An 18,474-nucleotide genomic window follows, 5' to 3' on the forward strand; every position below is an offset into this window, starting at 1 on the left:
GATCCCCTGGAGAAGGGATGGTAACCTCCTCCAGTATTCTTGCCTGGAAAATTCCATGGACAGAGGAGCCTGGCAGGCTACAGTCCATGGGGTTGCAGAGACCGAGGCACAGCTGAGTGGCTAACACTTTCACTTCCACTTCAGGGGAAGATTTAAAGTAATGAGGTATAAGACAAGCCACTGTAATGTGACGGAGGGTGGGGGGAACAGAGTAGAGAGACAGGAAAGAATGCTGTTTATTCTCCCATTTCCTCATTTATTCAATGAGCTCTGCATATCCTTCCCAGAGTGCGCAGTGGAAGAAGGGGGACAAGATACAGTCTCTGATCCTGAACTGCTCAAAGGCTAGAAAAATCTCAGAGAATAAGAGAACGTCAAGACCACTGAGAGAAGCTGCCAGGTGGCAGGAATTTTGGTGAGCGCTTGGGTAGATGGCAGAGCCTCCCTGGTTTTTATTGACTGGATGCTATTAAAGTCTCCTGTTAAAACTGGAACTCTTGAGTGAGCACAGACACAGCCAGTCCTGCCGGTCCTGAGAAGCAGCCATTGGTTGGTTATTGGGGATGGGACACAAACCTGGGTCCTTTTCAGTTCAGTTCGGTTCAGTCGCTCAGTCGTGTCCGACTCTCTGCAACCCCATGGACTGCAGCATGCCAGGCCTCCCTATCATTCACCATCTCCTGGAGATTGCTCAAGCTCATGTCCATCAAATCAGTGATGCCGTCCAGCCATCTCATCCTCTGTCGTCCCCTTCTCCTCTGGCCTCCAATCTTCCCCAGTACCAGGGTCTTTTCCAGCGAGTCAGTCCTTCACATGAGGTGGCCAAATGATCCTTTTCTTGCTCCTGCGGATTCTTTCATTCTCTATGTCACACACTTTGGTGATGGATAAGATGAGAAGGCGATGGCACCCCACTCTGGTACTCTTGCCTGGAAACTCCCACGGACAGAGGAGCCTGGTGGGCTGCAGTCCATGGGGTTGCTGAGTCAGGCACGACTGAGCGACTTTCACTTTCACTTTTCACTTTCATGCATTGGAGAAGGAAATGGCAACCCACTCCAGTGTTCTTGCCTGGTAGGCTGCCGTCTATGGGGTCGCACAGAGTCGGACACGACTGAAGCAACTTGGCAGCAGCAGCAGCAGCAAGATGTATCTAGCTCTAGCGTCCACTAAGAAAGATGTCTCAATCCAGAAACGCTCAGGGTTAATCTCCCCACGAGGTAAACGTTAACTGATGGAAATAGAAGCGAGGTGGGCACAGAGCCCACACCCAGAGAGGTGCTGTCTGCCAAGTGAGCACCCCTGCTGGGCAGGCTGCTTGTCCTTTGTGGCTTCCTGCGAAGCGCGTTCAACCTGCAGCGCAGCCCCACACTGCCGCCTGTGCTTCCTGCTCTTCTGCCTTCCAAAACAGCAGCCCCGGAGGCGGCTGAGACCGTGGATAATCTGCCTGCAGAGCAGGAGGCCCAGGTTCACTCTCTGGGTCAGGAAGATTTCCTGAAGAAGGAAATGGCAACCCACTCCAGTATTCTTGCCTGGAGAATCCCATGGACAGAGGAGCCTGGCGGGCTACAGAGTCGGACAAAGCTGAGCAACTAACACATAGGTACACACACTCTTTGTTTCAGGTTCTGTCTTTCTAAAGGCACTTGATTACAACACCATGTTTTCTGAACTAGAAAGCTTCCATAGAATCTGAATGTTCAAAGACAAATTCAGTAGGATTTGCTTTAGCTTTTATTGCTGCTGTGTTTTTTTTTTTAAATTTTGGACCAACTCATGGACAATAGAACTGGATGTTAACATCAAGGCAATATTGTATTATTCATGGGTTGTTGTGCAAAACCACACTTACTGGGTTGGCTAAAAAGATCATTTTGGTTTTTCTGTAAGATGTTATGGAAAAACTCAATCAAACTTTTCGGCCAAGCCAAATACACAAATAGATATAAATAAATAAGTGGGCCCCCCAGTTTGGGAACATTAATAGAAAAATCTAGAGAAAGCTGCCCAGTTAGGGATTTTCTTGCCTGAGTGGGTTACAAGTCACAGTAGAAGCCTCCAGGAAGCATAAAATCCAGAAAGACAAATTATTCCCACTCCTAAATTTAGTTTGCTGCACCTATCACCAACAGATTGGCATAGTAAATCGACTGGATTTGTGATATGACCGGTGGACATTTAGTAGCTAGTGGGAAAATGGCTATAAGCATTTCCATCTCCCCTAGCAAAAGAGAAATGTAAGTCTATTATCTTGAGTATAGTAGTCTGATTTTATGGTTCTAGAATGAAAACTCTTTCACATGAAGAGACAAGCTATCAGGTAGCTCAAAGATTATTTTCAAGAAATTCGGAACATTCAGTGAGGTATATATAGCCTTGTAGGGAACTTATTTGGACTTTCCAGAAGAAGCAGATAACATTAGGACTGTGGTGTCTGTTTTTGTAATGAGCTATTTAAAAAAAAAAATTAGAAATTGCCTGGATAATGTAGTTCACTCTTATTTTTTAAAGGTAGGAAAAGTCATCCCAGATATTATTAATCTAATATCTTAATACTTGAAAGAGGAAAGAATAATAGAAAAAGATTTTAAAGAGAAAATGTCAATTACTAATATATCTTAAAGACTATAGGAGAGGCCCTTGTCATAATTATGAAACATATAATTAAAAACAACTGAATTTTAGTCAATATGAAAAATGAAGGTTTTCCTGAAGGGGTTGAAAATTATGTTGTGGGGGGAGAAAAAAGTGATACTGTCATATATAAAACACATATATACATGGAATAAAGGATATCTATAAAGTATAGCTGTGGGATTAAGATTTCATAAGGGCAATTAGAGGACATATGTCTAAAAATTCCTTAGGGGAATTATAATGAAAATAAAAGTTTAAGAAATGTTACATTAGGGGGTTAAATAGTTCTGTAAGAGAAACAAATTCAATTCAAAGTATACTTATTAAAAATATGTGTTAAAATATACTATCTAGCATATTAAATATATGTTGCAGTTGTTCGGTCACTAAGTCGTGTCTGACTCATTGTGACCCCATGGACTACAGTATGTCAGGCTTCCTTGTCATTCACTATCACCTGGACTTTGCTCAAACTCATGTCCATTGAGTAAGTGATGCCATCTAACCATCTCATCCTCTGTCACTCCCTTCTCCTCCTTCCCTCCGTCTTTGCCAGCATCAGAGTCTTCTGTGATGAGATGAATTGGCTCTTTGCATCAGGTGGCCAAAATATTGGAGCTGCAACCTTCAGCATAGGTTCTTCAAATGAATGCTTAGGGTGGGTTTCCTTTTGGGATTAATTGGTTTGGTCTTCTTGCAGTCCAAGGGACTCTACAGCACTACAATTTGAAGCATCAATTCTTTGGCTCTCAGCCTTCTTTATGCGCCAACTCTCACATCCATACATGACTACTGGGAAAGCCATAGCTTTGGCCATATGGACCTTTGTCGGCAAAGTTATGTCTCTGCTTTTTAATATGCTGTCTAGGTTTGTCATAGCTTTCCTTCAAAGTGTCTTTTAACTTCATGGCTGCAGTCACCATCTGCAGTGATTTGGGAGCTCAAGAAAATGAAATCTGTCACTGCTTCCATGTTCTCTCCCTTTCATTTGCCATGAAGGGATGGGACCAGATGCCATGATCTTGGTTTTTTGAATGTAGAGTTTTAAGCCAACTTCTTCACCCTTCTTTTCACTCTCATCAAGAGGCTTTTTGGTTCCTCCTCATTTTCTGCCACTTGAGTGTTATCATCTGCATATGTGAGGTTGTTTATATTTCTCCTGACAGTGCCAAAGAATTGATGCTTTTAAATTGTGGTGCTGGAGAAGACTCTTGAGAGTTCCTTGGACAGTAAGGAGATCAAATCCATCAATACTAAAGGAAATCAACCCTGGATATTCATTGGAAGGACTGATGCTGAAGCTGAACCTTCAATACTTTGGCCACCTGATGGGAAGAGCCAACTATTTGGAAAATACCCTGATGGTGGGAAAGATTGAGGGCAGGAAGAGAAGGGGTAACAGAGAATGAGATGGTTGGATGGCACCACTAACGCAATGGACATGAGTATGACCAAACTCTGGGGGACAGTGGAAGACAGGGAAGCCTGGTGTGCTGCAGTCCATGGGGTCTCAAAGAGTTGGAGAGGACTTAGCAACTGAACACCAAAAACAACAGTCTTGATTCCAGCTTGTGATTCATCCAGCCTGGCATTTCACATGATATATTCTACAAGTTCAGTTCAGTTCAGTCGCTCAGTCATGTCTGACGCTTTGCCACCCCATGAATTGCAGCACGCCAGACCTCCCTGTCCATCACCAACTTCCAGAGTTCACTCAAACTCATGTCCATCGAGTCAGTGATGCCATCCAGCCATCTCATCCTCTGTCATCCCCTTCTCCTCCTGCCCCCAATCCCCCCTAGCATCAGAGTCTTTTCCAATGAGTCAGCTCTTCGCATGAAGTGGCCAAAACACTGGAGTTTCAACTTTAGCATCATCCCTTCCAAAGAAATCCCAGGGCTGATCCCTTCAGAATGGACTGGTTGGCTCTCCTTGCAGTCCAAGGGAACCTCAAGAGTCTTCTCCAACACCACAGTTCAAAAGCATCAATTCTTTGGTGCTCAGCTTTCTTCACAGTCCAACTCTCACATCCATACATGACTACTGGAAAAACCATAGCCTTGACTAGACTGACCTTTGTTGGCAAAGTAATGTCTCTACTTTTCAATATGCTATCTAGGTTGGTCATACCTTTCCTTCCAAGGAGTAAGTGTCTTTTAATTTCATGGCTACAGTCACCATCTGCAGTGATTTTGGAGCCCCCCAAAATAAAGTCTGACACTGTTTCCACTGTTTCCCCATCTATTTGCCATGAAGTGATGGGACCAGATGCCATGATCGTCGTTTTCTGAATGCTGAGCTTTAAGCCAACTTTTTCACTCTCCTCTTTCACTTTCATCAAGAGGCTTTTTAGTTCCTCTTCACTTTCTGCCATAAGGGTGGTGTCATCTGCATATCTGAGGTTATTGATATTTCTCCCGGCAATCTTGATTCCAGCTTGTGCTTCTTCCAGCCCAGCGTTTCTCATGATGTACTCTGCATAGAAGTTAAATAAGCAGGGTGACAATATACAGCCTTGATGTACTCCTTTTCCTATTTGGAACCAGTCTGTTGTTCCATGTCCAGTTCTAATTGTTGCTTCCTGACCTGCATACAGATTTCTCAAGAGGCAGGTTAGGTGGTCTGATATTCCCATCTCTTTCAAAATTTTTCACAGTTTATTGTGATCCACACAGTCAAAGGCTTTGGCATAGTCAATAAAGCAAAAATAGATGTTTTTCTGGAACTCTCTTGCTTTTTCCATGATCCAGAGATGTCAGCAATTTGATCTCTGATTCATCTGCCTTTTCTAAAACCAGCTTGAATATCTGGAAATTCATGGTTCATGTATTGCTGAAGCCTGGCTTGGAGAATTTTGAGCATTGTTTTACTAGCGTGTGAGATGAGTGCAATTGTGCGGTAGTTTGAGCATTCTTTGGCATTGTTTTTCTTTGGGATCGGAATGAAAACTGACCTTTTCCAGTCCTGTGGCCACTGCTGAGTTTTCCAAATTTGCTGGCATACTGAGTACAGCACTTTCACAGCATCATCTTTCAGGATTTGAAATAGCTCAACTGGAGTTCATCACCTCTACTAGCTTTGTTCGTAATGATGCTTTCTAAGGCCCACTTGACTTCACATTCCAGGATGTCTATCTCTAGGTGAGTGATCACACCATCGTGATTATCTTGTTCGTGAAGATCTTTTCTGTATTCTGCAAAGAAGTTAGACAAATAGAGTGACAAAATACAGCCTAGTCTTACCCCTTTCCTAATTTTTAACCAGTCAGTTGTTCTGTGTAAGGTTCTAACTGTTGTTTCTTGACCTACATATGGGTAGGTGGTCCGGTATTCCCTTCTCTTTAAGAATTTTCCACACTTTGTTGTGATCCACACAGTCAATAAGGCTTCCCTGGTGGCTCAGACGGTAAAGGGTCTGCCTGCAATGCGGGAGACCAAGGTTCGATCCCCGGGTTGGGAAGATCCTCTGGAGATGGAAATGGCAACCCACTCCAGTACCCTTGCCTGGAAAATCCCATGGACAGAAGAGCCTGGCATGTTACAGTCCATGGGGACACAAAGAGTCAGACACTACTGAGCAACTTCATTCACTCACTCACTCACACAGTCAAAGGCTTTAGTATAATCAATGAAGCAGAAGTGGATATTTTTTCTGGAATTCTCTTGCTTTCCTTACGAGCCAATGAATGTTGGCAGTTTGATTTCTGGTTCTTCTGCCTTTTCTAAATCCAGCTTGTACATCTGGAAATTCTCAGTTCACATATTGCTGAAGCCTAGCTTGGAGGATTTTGAGCGTAACCTTATTAGCACGCAAAATGAACGCAACTGTGCAGTAGTTTGAGCATTCTTTGGCATTGCCCTTCTTTGGGATTGGAACGAAAAGTGACCTTTTCCAGTCCTGTGGCCACTACTGAGTTTTCCAAATTTGCTGGCATATGGAGAGGGCATGTTTGCAGTATCATTTTTTAAGATTTTAAATAGTTCACCTGAAATTCCATCAGTTCCACTAACTTTCTGTGTAGTGATGCTTCCTAGGCCCCACTTGACTTCACTCTCTAGGATGTCTGGCTCTAGGTGAGTGTCCACACCATTATGGTTATCTGGGTCATTAAGACTTTTTTATATAGTTCTATATATTCTTGCCAATTTTTCTTAATTAGCTTCTGCTTCTATTAAGCCCTTACCATTTCTGCCTTTTATCATGCCCATCTTTGCAAGAAATGTTTCCTTGGTGTCTCGAATCTTTCCCATTCTACTCTTTTCCCTCTACTTCTTTGCACGGTTCATTTAGGAAGGCCTTCTTCTCTCTTCTGGCTATTCTCTGGAACTCTGCATTCAGTTGGATATATCTTTCCCTTTCTCCCTTACTTTTCATTTCTCTTCTTTCCTCAGCTATTTGTAAAGCCTCCTCAGACAGCCATTTTGCCTTCTTGCATTTTTTCCCTCCCTTTGGGATGATTTTGGTCACTGCCTACCGTACAATGTTACAAACCTCTGTTCTTAGTTCTTCAGGCACTCTGTCTACCAGATCTAATTCCTTGAATCTATTTGTCACTTCCACTGTATAATCATAAGGTGAGGTGAAGGTGAAGTCACTCAGTCGTGTCCGACTCTTTGCAACCCCATGGACTGTAACGTACTAGGCTTCTCCGTCCGTGGGATTCTCCAGGCAAGAATACTGGAGTGGAATGCCATTTCCTTCTCCAAATATGGACTGTATAATCATAGGGATTTGATTTAGGTCATACCTGAATGGCCTAGTGATTTTCCCTACTTCCTTCATTATAAGCCTTAATTTTGCAGCAGGAAGTTCATGATCTGAGCCACAGTCACCTCCAGTTCTTGTTTTTTGCTGACTGTATAGAGCGTCTCCATCTTTGACTGCAAAGAATATAATCAATCTGATTTTGGTGTTGACCATTGGTGATGTCTGTGTGAAAAGTTATCTCTTGTGTTGTTGGAAAAGAGTGTTTGCTATGACCTGTGCATTCTCTTGGCAGAATTCTGTTAGCCTTTGCCCTGCTTATTTTGTGCTTACTCCAGGGCCAGCCTTGCCTGTTACTCCAGGTATCTCTTGACTTCCTACTTTTACATTCCAATCCCCTATAATGAAGAGGACATCTTTTTCTGATGCCAGTTCTAGATGGTTTTGTAAGTCTCCACAGAACTGGTCAACTTCAGCTTCTTTGGTATCAGTGGTTAGGGAATAGACTTGGATTTCTGTGATGTTGAATAGTTTGCCTTGGAAATGAACGGAGATCATTCTGTAATTTTTGAGACTGAACTCAAGTACTGCATTTTGGACTCTTTTGTTGGATATAATACATATTGAATACTTGTTGTATACTAAGTTAAATATTAATTTAACTTAATTATATAAATGTTTAACTAAAATGCATTATGTAAGCTACATATTATCTGAAATATATCATATATTGAATAATTATGGGCATATATTGAATAATTATGAGTGGCCATGCCCTCCTCCAGGATATCTTTCCAACCCAGGTAGCAAATCCACATCTCCTATGTCGGCCGCATTGGCAGGCAGGTTCTTTACCACTAGCGTCGCCTGGGAACCCAGTACATAATAGACGGACAGAGAAATAGAATAAATATTAATTGAATAAGTACCCGTGTTAGAAAACTTTCTGGAAAAGCTTAAGTCATGCTAAGCCTTGAAAGAATACAGAGGCCAGAATTCTGTGTGCGGGGAGGATGTTTTGTCTGAGATGAGGACGCACGTGTGAACGGGGGCATGAGAGTCAGAGAGAACGGTGTGTTGGCAGTAACTGCCCGCGCGGTGTGTCCAGCTGAGCGTGAGGACAAGTCTTGAGGAGAAGGGCGAGAGGCTCCAGACCAAAGGGCAGCCTCCCTCCTGATGTGGGGCGGGGGGAACGAGCCCTGCGTTAGCCGGGAGGAGAGGACCCGGTGGAAGTGGTGAAGGAGGCGGGGCCGGGAAACCAGGGCGCTCAGGATCGAGACAGGAGACTGCTTCCCAGGAAACCACTTCAGGAGAGACTGAGCAAGCGGCTGGAAGCTGCTGCCTGACATTTTGGCTCTGGACTGGGGGGACGGCTGATTCCCAAGGATAATCAAAAACACATGTGGCGTGTTTGTGTTTGGTGTGTGGAAATGTGACAAGGAAATCAAAGGCACGCAGGAGGCTGATGAAATCGTTTTCCACAAAACCAAGAAACCAACAAAAAAGAGAAAGATTTTAAACCACTTCATCACAACCTCGATTTCTCGTGTCTGCCCCCTTTATATTCTGAGAGAAATAAAAAGAACTAGATATCCCCTCTGACTTAAAAAAAAAAATATTGCCAGATAGTTTAAGCATACTTTCAGCACCTGATTCATTGATTACATGTGTGATCTGATAATATCCTCCACCACAAAAATGTTGCAAATAATGGAATCATGCTTTCTACTAAAATGCAGATTAATCATAGAGGATCTACTACATATGTTCCTCTGTTCTAAATCAAGGACATCCTCTACAGGGACTTCAGTGGAAGACAATATTGGTCATTACTCAAAAAGAAGTGGTGTCTGGAAATTTATGCTAAATTAAGTAAAAGAGAACAAAGAAGAATCCAGAAATGGAAAGACTTTGAGCTGCATCCAGAGTCATCTCTGAGTTAAGTTCACACCCTCTGAAATGCCTCATAGTATTTCCCAAGTTCTCTCACATTAGTTGTGTCACCAAAGTGATGAAAACTGGATAAATGACAAGACTCTGTTGCCACTCAGTTCAGTTCCGTTCAGTCGCTCAGTCGTGTCCGACTCTTTGCGACCCCATGAACTGCAGCACACCAGGCCTCCCTGTCCATCACAAACTCCCGGAGTTCACTTAGACTCACGTCCATCGAGTCAGTGATGCCATCCAGCCATCTCATCCTCGGTCGTCCCCTTCTCCTCCTGCCCCAATCCCTCCCAGCATCAAAGTCTTTTCCAATGAGTCAACTCTTCGCATGAGGTGGCCAAAGTACTGGAGCTTCAGCTTTAGCATCATTCCTTCCAAAGAAATCCCAGGGCTGATCTCCTTCAGAATGGACTGGTTGGATCTCCTTGCAGTCCAAGGGACTCTCAAGAGTCTTCTCCAACACCACGGTTCAAAAGCATCAATTCTTCGGTGCTCAGCCTTCTTCACAGTCCAACTCTCACATCCATACATGACTACTGGAAAAACCATAGCCTTGACTAGACGGACCTTAGTCGGCGAAGCAATTTCTCTGCTTTTGAATATGCTATCTAGGTTGCCACTAGGGGGTTAAAAAAAAAAAAAAGTGTCTTAGAGACAAGTGTCTTCTCTTAGTTTATATATTAATAGTTTTGGAGCCACAAAAACAAAGCTAATAGAATGGAGGGTGGGAGTTAGAGTCTTAGACGAACCACAGACATGAACAAAACAGACATAGATTGAGATACGATTGAAAGCTAGAGATTGCCTGGGCTTCCCTGGTGGCTCAGGTGGTAAAGAATCTGCTTGCAGGGCAGGAGACCAGGGTTCAGTCTCTGGGTCAGGAAGACCCACTGGAGAAGGAGACGGCAACCCACTCCAGTATTCTTGCCAGGAGAATTCCAAGCACAGAGGAGCCTGGTGGGCTTCATGGGGTCACGGAGAGTTGGACGTGACTGAGTAGCAGATACACGCACACACACAGAATGCCTATACATTGAGACTTTAAAGTCAAGCTAAATAAACTAGGAAATGGTATAGATTATCTTTCTCTCTCTTCACATGTTGAAGACAGGAGATGAGAAAAACCAGATGGATCATAAAGACAGAAATCAGCAGGGTGTAGACAAACCCGTAAAGACTGCCCCAGCTCCTTCCTCTGTGAAGAGAAAGAGACACCACTCAGGCTAAGGAGCAGAAAGATGGGACCCTGGGAGACAGTCCCCAGCCTAAGATCTGGAGTTTCTCTGCTGCATTATCTTCGTGCCAATGAAGAACTCTTTCAAGTAGGAAATGTCCAGATTATAATTGAACATTCTATTTCTTCTTTCTTTGAATCCTAACTCATTTTTTTCTGGAGTATGTAAAACAGTGAATCCTCATCCTGCAGGTACAAAACAGAAAGTGTATTAAAATTTTCTCCCAAAGAAACTCAAATATCTCTAGCAATAAGAATAATTCACTGCCACCACAATCTTCTTAAAAGCTAACCTAAGAGAGTCAGAGAAGATGGGCAATGGAAGAAACTTTTACACCCGGGGTGGAAAAATGTCTAAAAAAGTTGGAGAAAAATTAAATGGCAAAGTTTGAAAACACTGTTTTTATATTTGCCTTACAGTAGGAAACTTTGAAGGCACTGCCATGTTGAAGGAGAAAAATGTGTTTAGAAGAATCTTCCCTAAGAGCAATGGAGAGGATAAATACCAGATTCTTTGGAACAGAAGGAAATACCATGTGCCTCTAATGAGAATGCCCAGCATGTAGAGGGAGAAGGAAAAGTCAAGCCTGGAGCAAAGAGCTCTGAAGCTTCCATGTGACCGGAGTGAAATGGAGCGAGTGTGCTGAGTTTCTGTTGTCTAACCTGCTTGTTGAAAAAAACGGTGAGTATTGTTTGAAAATATGTCTACAGGAACTTCCTTGGTGGTTCAGAGGTAAAGAATCCACCTTTCAGTGCAAGGGATGTGGGTTTGATCCCTGGTCAGGAAACTAAAGTCCCACATGCCACAGGACAAGTAGCCCATGCACCACAACCCATGTGCTGCACCTAAAGAGTCCATGTGCTGCAACGACGGGGCCCATGAGATGTAGAGCCCGTGCTCGGAAACAGAGACGCTCACGCCCCACAGTGCAGAGCCAGTGCAGCCAAAACGAAATAAAAAATATGCTCAGAAACAGAGACGCTCACGCCCCACGGTGCAGAGCCAGTGCAGCCAAAACTAAATAAAAATACAACAAAATGTGTCTACTAACATCATGGCACTGATCCCATCACTTCATGGCAAATAGATGGGGAAACAGAAAGAGACTATTTTGCAGGGCTCCAAAATCACTGCAGACGGTGACTGCAGCCATGAAATTAAAAGACACTTGCTCCTTGGAAGAAAAGCTATGACCAACCTAGACAGCATAGTAAAAAGCAGAGACATTACTTTGCCAACAAAGATCCATCTAGTTAAAGCTATGGTTTTTCCAGTAGTTATGTATGGATGTGAGAGTTGGATTATAAAGAATGCTGAGCACCAGAAGAATTGATGCTTTTGAACTGTGGTATTGGAGAAGACTCTTGAGAGTCCCTTGGACAGCAAGGAGATCCAACCAGTCCATGCTAAAGGAAATCAGTCCTGAATATTCATTTAGAAGGACTGATGCTGAAGCTGAAACTCCAATCCTTTGGCCCCCTGATGTGAAGAGCTGACTCAGTGGAAAAGACTCTGATGCTGGGAAAGATTGAAGGTGGGAGGAGAAGGGGCTGACAGGGGATGAGATGGTTGGATGGCATCACCAACTCAATGGAAATGAATTTGAGCAAACTCTGGGAGATAGTGAAGGACAGAGAAGCCTGACATGCTGCAGTTCATGGGGTCACAAAGAGTTGGATACGACTGAGTGACTGAACTGAACTGAACAAAGTCTTCAGTAGTGCTCCCTTCCAAAGTCAAGCATCCTTCACTGGAGTGAAGACTGGGCTTAATGACTGCTTCTAACAAATAGTATGCGATGTATAGGATGGTCTGTGACTTCTGAGATGAGATCATGAAAGTGTACTCTTTGGTCTCTCTGGAGTGCCTTATTCTGGGGAAGTTGTGCCATGCTGTGGAGATGCCCAAGGAGTCTTCTGGAGCTGTCCAGTGAAGTGGAACTGAGGTCTCCCATCAACTGCTCTGAGAGTGAACTGTCTTAGAAATGGCCCTTTCAGCCTGAGTGAAATCTTCAGATGATTGCAGCCCCCCACCAACATTTTGACTGTAATTTCATTAGAGACTCTGTGCCTGAACCATCCAGGTTAGCCACTCCCAAATTCCTGATCCACAGAAACTGTGCGATAATAAATGTGTATAGTTTTAAGCCACTAAGTTTTGGAGTATGTATTACATAGTCATAGATAACTAGACAACAAGACATGTCACCTTACAGAATAAATATGAAGATTCGATGAGTTGATGTTTGTGCAATCCCTGGGACAACGGAACGGTTTATGCAAATACATAGTAATCATTATCTTCTCCAGGTGGTACCTCTACAACAGAAGCAGAGTAGCTTCGAGTAGAAATCAGCTCATACCAAGACTGTAACCCATGAGGGCAAGGGCTGTCTAATTCTCATCTATACTCCACTCCAGCTCTAGCAGCTGAGGCAGAGTAGCTGATCACTGAGTATTTGCTAACTGAATGAATCAGCATATGTTGAGCAAATCATTCATGGTCTCTGAACTCCAGCTTCTTTCATTATCAATTAAAGGAGCTAAACTCAATGATCTCAAATGTTTGTCCTGTCTCTGAAATAATCCTAAAATGTAGTATGCAGAGATTCACATAATACTATTTATTTTTAAATATTTTTGAGTTTTTGCTATGCCAGGCATTATATTAAGTGGTACACAGGTATTATCTTATTTCATTCTTTCAACAACCCTTTGAGGGTTGACTGACTTTAAAATTGTCCTGACTTTAAAAGTAAGAAATCTACAGCACAGAAAAGTGACATAACTTTCTTAAAGTCATATACACAGGTCAGGTGACACCCGAATTTGAACTAAAGAGACTGACCTTTATAATCCAAAGATGAGTCTACCTGAAGCCTTCAGCTTTGTGATGTGGTCTTAATGTTAGATTCTAAGCCTCTTGGAACAAAGGCAATTCCTCATAAATAAATATCTTCCATGCCTAATATACAACAAACTCTCAATAAATGTTCATTAAATGAATGAATAAATGAATAAATACAGTGTGGTGTGAAAATACCCTTGACTCACACTAAATGTGATTGAAAAAAATATGAATTTAAACATTTGGGATTTTGTGAGATGTTTTCTTATTATTCTTCACTTACTAGAACTTCTATTAAGGAGTCCAAAGAAATCTTAGCTCTCTCCCTAAGCCTATCCTAACCATCAGATTGTTACTACACACTCTATTAAATTATAATTCAGAGGTGTGTCACAATTAAATGTCAGTATAGGAAATGTGGTAGGCGCCATTTATAAAGCTGTAGAAAGTCCTAAAGTAGCCACTCTCTGCGGTCAAGAGATCCAGTCAACTTTGCCTGTTATTGTCTTGAACATGAACTTGGGACAGCAAAGAACTGATGAGAACCTATGATAAGAATTTGGAAGTTTTAAAGTAGCTTTGATTTTAATATTGTAATTCTCTTTGAATTATTAAATCCCTTCTTTAGTGGGTAGACCATTAAATCTTTGTGATTCCAGGTGGTATTACAAGAGCAGATGTACCATTAAGGTTTCTCCCCTCACTTTCAGAAATGTGAAAGAAGATACATGGAAACCTTAGGCAATCACCTTGGGGTGGGAGAACCAAGAGAGACAAGGGAAAGTTGCAGAGCTGAAACCAGAGGTCAGCTAAGGGTATGAGGGGCTGATGTCGGAGCCAGGCCCATGAAAAGAGCACAGTGCTGTAGACAGAAGGAACAAGCACCTTGTTACAGAGAAAGAAAGAGGTTAAGTAACATGAAGTCCCAGAAGGGATGGTAGGGATTGTGCATCCTACTCTCTTCATGTTTATATGTCTTTATTCATCAGTGATGTTTCAGCAGACACTAATATTCTTCCAGCATTTTGTCTCCTGGGCAATGTCAGATCTTTATTGCACTCGGTAGTCAGGGTTGACTTGTTCTCCTGTCCTTTGTCCTTGACTTTCTCCCCAGAATTGTTTTCATGTTGGAGGCTGTATATCATTTTTTGTGAACCCGTGTGACTTTCCAACTGTAGATTTGGTTCTTTTACAAACTCAGGGACTTTTTCTAAGTCCTTTTGAAGTGTATGTGATTTCATCTTCAAGGCTAGTAAGGATATCAGATCATTTTAGTCTGTTTTCCATATCTACCAGTTTCTCTGGTTATAAAACAAAATATTGCTTTAATTATCTGTACTTTGATCATCTCCAGTTTTCTCAGTGAATTATTTGACTATAGTCTGGGTCCCATACTCTTCCTCACTGTTTGTTTTACTTCCTAATTCACTAAGAATATTTTGTTCTTCAAATGTGTCTTCTTGGGCACACCATCTCCCTTTCCATTCCATTTGCTTGGTTATTCATATGGTCTTGGAGCTATTATCTCTTTAAATGCACAACTCATTAACTTGCGACCCAGCTGGAAACAACTGAGACAGATTCCTTCATGCTCCTTGAATTTTGTTTTCCTTTTGCCTTCCTAGTCTGTCATTTACTAGTTGTGCTCCTTTTTGGTGTGATGTGTGATGAACTGTGATTGTGAACTTGAAGGAGGAGGTAGATGAGCCCACTCCCCCACCCCCAACCTAAAGTGAAGCAATAGGAGATTCATTCCCTATGGATGAAACTTCCAGACAAGAATAGCAGAAAAATTGAGAGAGGAGGCTGGGTCCTGCCAGATGACATAGTGCTCATTTTTGAAGTCAGGAGATCTCGATCACACATGTGCCCAAAGGTTCCTTGGAGGTCAAAGGGGACTGATGCCAAGAGATGCTCGTTACCCATAGCCCTCTGCAGAAGAATCTGTTAGGTAGAACAGGGGGAAAGAGTCCAAAATGGCGGTGGCTACAAGACAAGGAAGGGAAAAGCCCGTGAAAATGGAACAAAAGAAGGTCCGAGGACCGGAGTGAAGACCTCAGCTAAAAGAAACATACTCCTGGCTGGCCCAGTTTACATAGGTCCAAGTCTCACTGCTTGAAGTTTCCGTGGCCAGAGAGAACAATGCCCCACCTGCAGCTCAAGGGTGACTAGCTGACCCATTTCTCCATCTTATTCCAAATTCCCCGAGGCTGAGGACAGGCAAGCTACCTCTCTCACAGAACGTATCTCCATAGATATTTAAAACTTCTGTTTCTTTCCAATCTGCAACATTTTGTTGCAGGACCATCTTGCATCTGGGGAAGAAAAAGGAAGAGATGGTTGTTTGATGTGCACCAATGTTATGAGTTTTAAATTTCTCCTTTTGGGGGTCAAGCCTGGGACATACTCTCTCCCACTCAGATCCAAGCCAGAGATCATGGCAGAGCTTTGGTCTCCGTGGGTCACCCAGGTTCCAAGGAGGCATCTTAGCAAGAGTGACCCACAGCAGAGATGAGGTCTGAGGACCTCGTCTAATGGTATAGCTAGCAGTGAGCCCCTGTAGGAGAATTCCCTCGTTTCCCTCGCCTCCAGTTGACAGACGATTGCCCTTCGTGGAGTCAGAGCTCCATAACTCACTTCCAGATGAGCTCACCTTGACTTCATAGGACTCACAGAGGGAGGAAGGGGAAATTGCCTGCTTCTCTATAGCCACCAGGAGGTCAGATGAAATTTTTAAGTTTACGTGTTTAAATGAAAGTCAGACAGCATTCACTCACTTGCGGGAAATAAGCTTCAGAAGGAAGAATCAGGCAGAAAATAGAGGATCAGATACAGAAATAACTGTCAGGCCGAGTGCCACAGAGTCTTTGCTTTCTGTGCCTGGAGAGACGAGTCACCTTTGCCTTCTATTTATAAAACTGACTCCCAGCAGAAGTCACTTTTAGAGTCTGCTAGAAATGGGACTTCACTTTCACTTTTCATTTTCATGCATTGGAGAAGGATATGGCAACCCACTCCAGTGTTCTTGCCTGGAGAATCCCAGGGACAGGGGAGCCTGGTGGGCTGCCGTCTATGGGGTCGCACAGAGTCGGACACGACTGAAGTGACGCAGCAGCAGGAATGAGAAATTGATAATTTCTAATGCTGTTACCTCTCTGAGCAATACGGAGAGTCTCTTTTCTTTACCCTTTCTACCAGCGAGGATGGGTTCCCAGCTGCACAGGAAGCGCAGCGCAGTCTGGGCTGTGTGTGTCAGGAGGGTTTATGTTGGTGAGCCAGCAAATGCACCACATGGATCCTGCATCCTGAGCCTGGTCCTATGCTGGGGGCTAGGAATCAAAAAATGTATATAGCTTAAATGTCCTTACCCCCAAAAGTGAACCACCTAGCAGGTGAAGCTTGTTCAAGGTACTTGTGAATGATAATGGACCAGGAGTTTCAACTTCAGAAGTTCTATTTGCATAAGAGAACTGAATGTTGAAATTTTATCATGCTATTCTTAGAATATCTTATACTATCACTATAAAATCGATCTCTACTACTTTAAATATTATTTATAAAAAATACAAAACAAATATTATTTGTAAATAATATAGTATAAATAATAATATAAACACAATATAATTTGTAAAAATTATAAACACTCATAATCCATGAAGGTTCTATTGAAATTGTCAACTCTCTGCTTTCAAATAGCAGATAATTAATATGATGGTGGGTTATAAATAACTTTTAAGCTACTGATGACCTAAACAATAAAAAAACTATAAGAAATAAAATGATCTAGAGAAGCTGCCGTCTATGGGGTCGCACAGAGTCGGACACGACTGAAGCAACTTAGCAGTAGCAGCAGCAGAAAAGCAAAGAGGAAAATAATGGAACTTAAGCATTTAGATTTCACCTATTCATAATTATTTCCAACAGACAGCAATTTCCATGGTCAGATTTCTTTAAATTGGATGGAAGGCTGGCATCCTTTCATTAAAAGCAATATTCAATAGGGTTCAATACCATTACCTTCTTTGAATATTAGCTTTTAAACCTTTCTTTTGAAAGAAGCGTAGACTCATAAGCAGTTACAAAAACCAGTCTCATGAACCAGTACTGACATCTTATATGAATGTAGGACAACGTCAGAACCAAGGAACTGGCTTGAGCAGAATCCTGTTGGCTAGACGACAGCCTGTATTCCGTTTCCACCAGTATTCACATGCACTCATGTGTGTGTGTGTGTCTGTCTGTCTGTCTGTCTGTGCAGTTCTAGTCAACCTGATCCCGTGAGTCACCCCATCACAGTCAAGATGCAGGTCTGTTCTGTCACTGTATACGCCTCACCCGTCCCTGTCCCCTGGCAACCACTAAATGTTCTCCTACTCAGATTTAATTTTAACCGTCCTGTTTGGCCCACTGCACTGGCTTGGATCTTGTTGATGAAGAGTTTCAGCCAGTTTTTGCTTGGCATCCAGACGAATTAAACATTAAGGGAATATCAAAGTGGGACATGGTGACCTTCCAGCAAGCTAACGAAGGTAATTCATTTACTTTGTTGTTCTTCCCTTTCTCCTAATAGAATAAATTTCAGTTGCTCTTTTCTGCTAAGTTCAGAAGACAGGAACTCCCTCAAAGACAATCTAAAGGGAAAAGGTCTTTTATTTGCATATACACTATATCTATATACCAAAAAAATATAACCTCATTTAAGTTAAAAACAAATCTACTCCCCCAACAATTTAGCAAAACTTTTACCTTAGAGATGGTAAAGACAAAAATTTGTTTCAGTAACTTAACAATTTCATAACCTCTTAATTCTCCAAATTGTTAGCAATAACTACACACCCTGGTCTGACCTTCAAATCTTGTTCACTCATATCACCTCGTGTAATTTTTCAAATAATTACATGAGAAGTTCCCAAGTGAATTTTTTGCATCACAGACCAAAGAACCAAAATGACATGAAGCATCTGGAGATTTATAATTAAATGAATGTTTTTTAAAATGTTTACACTTGACTACTTGGCAAGTCTAAAATATAGTTATTTGAAACTCCAATACTTTGCCCACCTGATGCAAAGAACTGACTCACTGGAAAAGACCCTGATGATAGGAA

General features: G+C 42.4%; 1 long non-coding RNA gene across 1 annotated transcript; it reads left to right on the forward strand.

Moving 5' to 3' along the window:
* The first annotated feature begins 1,397 nt into the window (after positions 1–1,397).
* On the forward strand, positions 1,398–12,754 carry LOC132657923 (uncharacterized). Its single transcript, XR_009596724.1, has 2 exons — positions 1,398–1,603; positions 10,940–12,754. It is a non-coding gene; the product is annotated as an uncharacterized LOC132657923 (long non-coding RNA).
* Positions 12,755–18,474: the final 5,720 nt, after the last annotated feature.

This window comes from Ovis aries, chromosome 16, assembly GCF_016772045.2.
Source record: "Ovis aries strain OAR_USU_Benz2616 breed Rambouillet chromosome 16, ARS-UI_Ramb_v3.0, whole genome shotgun sequence".
Lineage (NCBI taxonomy): Eukaryota > Metazoa > Chordata > Mammalia > Artiodactyla > Bovidae > Ovis > Ovis aries.